Raw genomic sequence first — 7,829 nt, forward strand, 5'->3', positions numbered from 1 at the left:
AACGTTGAATTTCCTTAACATTTCTGGGTGCTGACCAATCTACCACTGCTTTGACCTTCTCGGGGTCCATGCTCACTCCCTCCGGAGAAATGATACAGCCTAAGAACTGGATCTGGGTTTGTTCAAACTCACATTTCTCCAATTTAATGTAAAGTCTATTTTTCCTTAATCTTTCGAAAACTGTGCAAACATGTTTGCGGTGCTCTTCCCATTTATCAGAAAAGATAAGGATATCATCCAGATAGGCAATTACAAATTGGTCAAACAGATCACGAAAAAGACATCGTTGATAAAATGTTGAAATGTTGCAGGGGCGTTGCAGAGTCCAAACGGCATCACCAAGGATTCAAAATGCCCATACCTGGTTCTGAAGGCAGTCTTCCATTTGTCTCCTTGACGAATGCGGACAAGGTTATATGCCCCTCGTAGATCAAGCTTGGTAAAGATCTTAGCAGAACGAAGTCTTTCCAACATTTTCAAGATTAAGGGTAATGGATAGTGGCTTTTAATAGTGATTTTATTCATGTCTCGGTAGTCAATACATGGACGCAAGGTGGAGTCTTTCTTTTTAACGAAGAACAGGGCTGCCCCCGCAGGAGAAGTTGAGTGTCTAATAAAGCCTTTTCCCAAATTATCATCGATCCACTCCCTGAGTACTTTTAGTTCAGGTTCTGACAGATTGAACAGGTGGGCAAAAGGTATTTCTGTCCCTGGGAGCAGCTCAATGGGGCAATCATATGGGCGAAGAGGGGGCAATTTATCTGCATTTTTCTTGTCACAGACATCCCGGAACTCATGGTAATGTGGGGGCAAATTGTCATGTGACTGGATAGCCGCTATATCACTTAGCACCTCCTTGGTTGGTGATGGACTTGGTTGGCAAGGTTTTTTGCAATATTTTTTACAGTGGGAGGATGTAAAATCTATAGTTCGTGCTCCCCAGTTAATGGCAGGATTGTGAGTGGAGAACCAAGGAATGCCCAGGATGATGGGAAACTTGGGTGACGTAATCAGCTGAAAGCTGATGGTCTCACAATGGTCAGCCTCAAACAACAGTACCAGGACAACCATTTTATGGGTAACAGGTCCTGAAGATAAGGGTGACCCATCAACTGTCTCCATATCAATAGGGGTAAATGTATCTCTTGCTTGAATATTATTTCTGTTGGCAAACTCTATATCCATAAAGTTCCCCCCCCCCCGCCCCGGAGTCCAGCATAGCTGAGCAGGAGATTTCACGGCCCTCAGATACAAGTTTAATAGGGATACCAAAGTGAGAAAGTAGTGAGTTTACTTTATTCTCTTCAGGAATCAGTGGGGAGACAGACTGGCTTATGGAGTTTGTGTTCAGGCTCAATCACATCAGTCACAGCAATAGTTCTTTTAACCTTGTTAGGACAATTAATTGCATAATGACCAGAATCCCCACAATAAAGACATAAGTTCTCTGAACGTCTTCTCTCTTTCTCCTGGATGGAAATGGATCTCTTGATCGCATCAACCTGTATAGGCTCAGGAGTGTTAGAACCCAGAGAGACTCTTGAATCCTGCTGAACAAATGGACTAGCAGAGAGATGCATGCCCCTATTACCTCCAAACATTCCCAACCTCTCCTTCCTCCTTTCTGTAAGTCTTTGATCAATTTGGATACACAATTGGATGAATTCCTCAAGATCATTAGGAATATCTACTCTGGCAAGCTCATCCTTTACCTGTTCAGAAAGCCCTTGGCGGAACTGGCTCTTTTGTGCTGCAGGGTTCCAAGTGGTATCTGCCATCCAACTTCTGAACTTGGCTGTGTATTCAGTGACCGAGCGTCTACCCTGCCGCAGACTATGCAATTTTGCTTCGGCAGTAGCACAACGGTTGGGATCATCAAAAACCTGATTCATCGCGGTCAAAAAGGTGTCAAAATCATTCAACATGCCATGGTTTTGCTCTATATAAGGGGAGGCCCAAGCCAGAGCTTCCCCAGTCAGAAGCCCAATAGTAAACATTACCTTCTTTTTCTCTGAAGGAAACACAGCAGGGTACATTTGGAAATATACACAACAATGATTAAGGAAACCCCTGTAGTGGCGGCGGTCTCCATTAAACTTAGATGGTTGGGACTGGGGCATATGTAAACTAGTATCATCTCGGTTCAGCAGTTGTCTCTGTAGAGACTGAATCTCTCCCTGTTGCCTTGCTAGTATACCTTGCAGTTCAGAAAATTTCTCTTGGTAGGTAACACCAAACTCTTGCAGCTCTGAAATTTGCTGCCTGACAGGAGCCATGGCATTTGCTATAGTGGCCTCCATGTTTTGGGCTAGATTATTCGGCCAGATTATTCTGTCACGATATAAGGTCAGGTTCAGAGACCAGTTGCTATAGCAGTAAAAGGCTTACCTGAAACCAGCAGGATAGGTACACCAGCGGGTCCTCCTGGGAATGACGCAGGCTCACCTGAGGTGCGGGGTCTAAGTATTAACCGGCATTCACCAGAGCTCATAATGGTGGAGATGGATTGGGCTGCGTGTTAATACCAGGTCGCAGATCTCAGGATCACCCCACCAGGGAATGAGCAGACTGGGAACCAATAGCGGATCAACAGGTTAGGGATCAGACAAAAGCAGAGTCAGTCACAAGCCAAGGGTCGGTCACAAATGGGAGTTGTCCAGCATTCCAGATAGCTCAGTGAGAAGAGACACTGTCTCCCACTACAGAAGGACCAGGTTCGATCCCAGGCTCTGACATTGACAGGAACAGAATCCTATGGACAATGGAGGGATAATTTAACTGAAGCCTTACAGATAATAAATAATAGGCCCATTACTGATTTCATGACACCTCTGATGCGGATGTTAACCCCTAATTTGAGCATTGGGGCAGCAAAAGTTGAAACTATAATATATTGGAAAATGAATAAAGAAGCTCAGACACCATACAGAGGAACACCCGCATCAGCTGGTCTGGATCTTTATTCGATAGACACGATTGTTATAGGACCAGGAAAGGTAAGTACCATCCCTACTGGAATAGGTTGTAATATACCTGACAATCATTTTAGACAGATATCAACCAGGTCTAGTTTTGCACTTAGAGGAGCCGTAGTCATCGGAGGAGTGATTGACTCGGATTATCAGAGGGAAATAAAGGTAATTATAATCAACCTAGGAGGAGAATCCTTGACTAACGATAAGGGAGAAAGGATGGCATAGTTGATGTTAATACCCATATACCTGGCCCAACTGGAGGAAGGGCAGGCTCCAACCGAATTGACAGTGTGGGGGGATAAAGGATTTGGATCCACCGACACAGTCAATGTAGAAGCCAAAATATGGGTACAAGACGAGAAAAGTCCGCCTGCCTTTGCAGAAGTAATAGCAGTTGGCAAGGACCGAACCCTGTTAATCATGAGACCGGGAATAGAAAAATGGGAATATGTTCCTCAGGGAAAATGTTATTTGAGAGAATAGAGCTGAAATTTGTTTCTGATTACAGATCAAGCTAAAACATGTCATCGCCCTTGGAATCCTTGGTATCGGTTGGTCGGCCACTTTTTCCGTTGAAGCCTGGACACCAGGAACTAAAGTGACTGACACTCATCAAAGTAGGGTGGGGTGGAGATGGAAAAACTCAACCAAAAACTGGCAACAGGATTCCTTTTCTTGTCCTGCTAATCAAGCTTGCAATATTTTGAATATTACTTTCGATGGAAGCATGTGGGTTGGGGCTCCTGATCCAGCCAGAAGCAGATACCATCCGACGTATGCATTGCATAAAGACAATGGAAAAGTGAATATGATGGCTCGAGTAAATGTTAGTTGTTTCCAACGTTCTTCTCTCTTTCTTTTCCACAATAAGACTGTTCAAGACATCTTGTATAAGAACTGTACTAAGCACGGAACTAACTTTCTTTTCTATCTAAATGAAACTGAGGTGGTGAGGTGTGCCAACAGCACAGTCACACAAAACAGAACTTGGTGGGCACAACATCTGGTTTTTGTTAACATTAATACGTCGCGTGTCGATTCGGGTCATATCAAAAGACTCCCATCTACTTGTGAAAAAGTGGGGCAATATGCCCAAAAGACTATAATACATGCTCAAGTTGTTTTACCACAGACTATGAACTGTCCAAAGCCTGCACGTACTAAACGGGCGTGGTATGATACCATGCTTGGAGGTTATGGGACGTTAACAGGGACTTTGAATGGTTTTGATATTAAACATTAGTCAATAGATTACATAATGCTGGTAGCAAATTAAATGATGCTTTAACTTTACAAGCTAGATGGATGCCCACTATATGGCAGCCAGCTAAAATAAGTGCCAGTGTAGATACTAAAATGGCCGATTTACAAGCTGCTTCTAACATATTCAATTATGGTTTTGATCAACATGTTGCTAATTTTGTAAACTGGACAGTATGTTCACTGCAAACTATATATCAACAACAACAGAAAGGCGTTCTTCAGGCCATGCTGATGGCCAGAAATGAACAAATATGGAGGAATATGTTTAATCAATCCATTGATCTAAAGTTTTGGGTACATTTGGAATATCAGAAGATGGTTTGCAATGACACATTCTGTTCGAGAACAATCCATATGTATAATGTGACCAAATCTAGTGTAATGTGCAAATTTGTGGTAATGCCTTTGATTTTAGGAGTTTCCGGAGATTTACATTATTGGGCTCCGGAATTTTATGTGGATGGTGAAAATAGAACGCATGATCTTTCCTTCTGTGATAATACTTATGTTAAGTTATGTAAGTTGCAGTCTGCTGTATACGAACCTTGTTTATTGCAAAATACTGTAAATATTTGTAAATGGACAATTTTACCTTTGACATATAAATATATGATTGAAATTGCACCCCAAACTGTCTGTATGATCACAAACGTGCCCGCCATACCGAATATGCAAGTCCCCTTTTCAGGGTGTGTAAGTAATATGACAATATTACATTGGGAAAATGAAACCTTTATTTTAAAAGTGGATACTGAAGTGGATGTACAGACATATTGGAGACATATTAGTTTAGAAGTGCCTAATTGGGATTTTAGCCTTTCAAAGTTGGAAAAGATTATTAACCAATCATCTGAAGTTAGGAAACATATTAAACTGCTAAACAAATCAATTGCATTGCATGTGATAGGGACTACTATTGTTAAAGATAAAGATAAGCTTGTCAAGGTGGGCTCTGGCATAGCTGATGCAACTTCACACCATTGGTGGGATTTATTTACTGATCATTCTCCTTCTGCAACACAAGTCTTGAATCTTTTGATACACCCTGTATTGGTTATTTCTATTGTGGTAATTTTATTGTTTTATGGCCTATAAATTGTTTTGTAAAAAGCCAAGAGTATTAATGGTAACATATGGAACCTAAGCATTCAATTAAGGACCGATTGTGATACGAGTGTGATAAGCTTGTATAGCATGAATGTATACATTATAATTGAACACTTGGTTTCTTTGTTACCGGTATAACAGGTTATTACAGGTTTTGGTTTTGCACTGTTACAGGTATAACAGGTTATTACAGTTCAGATTCATTTGTGCAGAAGGGAATGAAACTGGTTTTATCTGGAATTATGACTTATTGTTATGAGAAAGGGCACACCGTGAGAACAAGCAACTGAGCATGAACCCATACTGTGTTCACACACTGGAACTTATCTACTAAGCAGATACATACGTGAAATAACAATTTTGTCTTATAAGAAGGGGGGATGTCTGAGGAGAAAACGGGACTTAATCTTGGTGCGACAGACGTGTCTTGCGGTGTTTTCTCCCGGTTTCCTCCTCGCCAATTGCTGGAAGTCCCCCAATCAAGGAAAAGAGTGATGCTACAATATCCGGTGATGTATTGATGCTTACTCTTTATGATTTATTCTATATATGATTAGCTATAACCTGTAATAGGGAATATTAAATATCAATAAATATACTTTTTTTATTTTACCTCAAAAGACTTAGTCTTTGCCTATCTAGTATGATAGTGAGTGAGTTGCAGACTTAATTTTGAGCAGGTAAAACAAGATTGCCTGTCAAAAATGGCCCATTTCTTACCATTAAAGAACATGCCTTCAGCTCTTGAGACAGCACAAATCTTTATTAAGGAAGTTGTAAGACTCCATGGGATGCCTAAAGAAATTGTCTCTGACCGGGGGGTCCAGTTCACCTCGAAGTTCTGCAAAGCCCTATGTGAAATCCTAGGAATCAAACTTTCCTTTTCATCTGCATACCATCCAAAGACAAATGGGCAGACCGAACGGACAAACCAAACATTGGAACAGTATCTCAGGTGCTACAACTCTTTTCTCCAGGATGATTGGCTGACGCTATCTTTAGCCGAATTCGCCTACATCAATGCGAGTCATTCCGCCACCAAGCAATCCCCGTGTTTTGCTAATTACAGGTTCCATCCCACATTTCTGCCTTATCTGATTCCAGAAAGTCCGGTTCCCGCTACACAAGATATGCTAAATTTTTTTTCCTCTAACAAGCTGTTACAAGAAACAATTGAAAAAGCCCAGGAGGATAATAAAAGGGCTTTTGACAGAAGAAGAAGAGGCGAACTAATTCTGCACCCTGGGGACCAGGTCTGGTTAGCTACGACCAACCTGAAAATGTCGTGCCCATCAAGGAAACTGGCACCTAAGTTCACGGGTCCATTCCGGGTGAAACGGAAGATTATTGAAGTGTCTTATGAGCTCACACTTCCTGAATCCTTTAAGATACATCTCATTTTTCATGTGTTTTTATTAAAACCTGCAATACCGGATCCCTTCCCGGACCGTAGGTCCAGACCCCCAGAGGCCATAAACGTTTACGGTGAAGAACAATTTGAAGTTGAGGCGATCTTGGACTGTAGGAAGAGGGGAGGCCAGATGCAATTTCTCATTAAGTGGAAGGGTTATGGCCCAGGGGAAAATTAGTGGGAACCAGCCCAAAACGTCCATGCTCCTAGGTTGATTCAAGAATTTTTCCGCAACCACCCACAGAGGAGAAATCAGTTGGGCATCCAGGGGCTGCCCGTAGGGGAGGGGCAATGTCAGGAATCCCAGGGCTCATGTCGGCGCACGGGTCATCGCATGCGCAGAGCGCCGATGCACATTAGCCGGCAGGCACTAGGACATAGGCAACCGCGGCGGCTGCGCATGCGCACTCATGATTGCGGACACGTGCCTGGCACCAATGACAGTGCACGGCACGCTATTTAAACCAGCCCTGTGCATACTCGAGTTGCCGTATGGTCTTTGTTCCTTGTTCCCTGCTCGTCTGTTCCTGAGAGATATACCTTGTTGCCGATCCTGCTTGATCCTGATCCCTGTTGACCGTCTCCTGCTCTGACCTCTGGCTCATTTGACTACTTTTCTGCCTACTCCTGATTACTTGACCTCCTGTTGCTGAACTTGGCTTGTGACCCGACTTCTCTCTGTCTGCTGCTCTTTACCGTTCTGCCTCCGCTGTTACCGACCTGGCCTGTCTGATTACGCTATACTTGCACTGTCATCCGTCCATCCATCCTGCACGGATCCAGTCACTACTGCCCGGGCCTGCCAGCCTCTTCACATCAGGCTCTCTTCCATTATATACCTCTGGCGGTTCCATCTACCACAGTTGGGTGTACTCAGGGGCAGCGACCTGGTCTCAGTCTGCTCCAAGTCCATCCCCACCATCAGGAGCTCTGGTGAATAAGCAGATTGAGGCATAGACCCCGCACCCTGGGGAATCCCGTTCTGTGGGTCGCTAGAGGTACCGCCGGGCGGTACCTGACATTAGTATTGGTTGTCACTGCAAATTTGGTTACTGGAACATACATGGCATTTT

General features: G+C 43.2%; 1 pseudogene; it reads left to right on the forward strand.

Annotated features, from left to right (window-relative positions):
- Positions 1 to 3,374: 3,374 nt before the first annotated feature.
- Positions 3,375 to 5,957, forward strand: LOC149462794 (uncharacterized; annotated as a pseudogene).
- The last annotated feature ends 1,872 nt before the right edge of the window (positions 5,958 to 7,829 follow it).

Source organism: Staurois parvus, unplaced genomic scaffold (genome assembly GCF_062004578.1).
Source record: "Staurois parvus isolate SC_StPar_1 unplaced genomic scaffold, SC_StPar_1.0 ptg000167l, whole genome shotgun sequence".
Lineage (NCBI taxonomy): Eukaryota > Metazoa > Chordata > Amphibia > Anura > Ranidae > Staurois > Staurois parvus.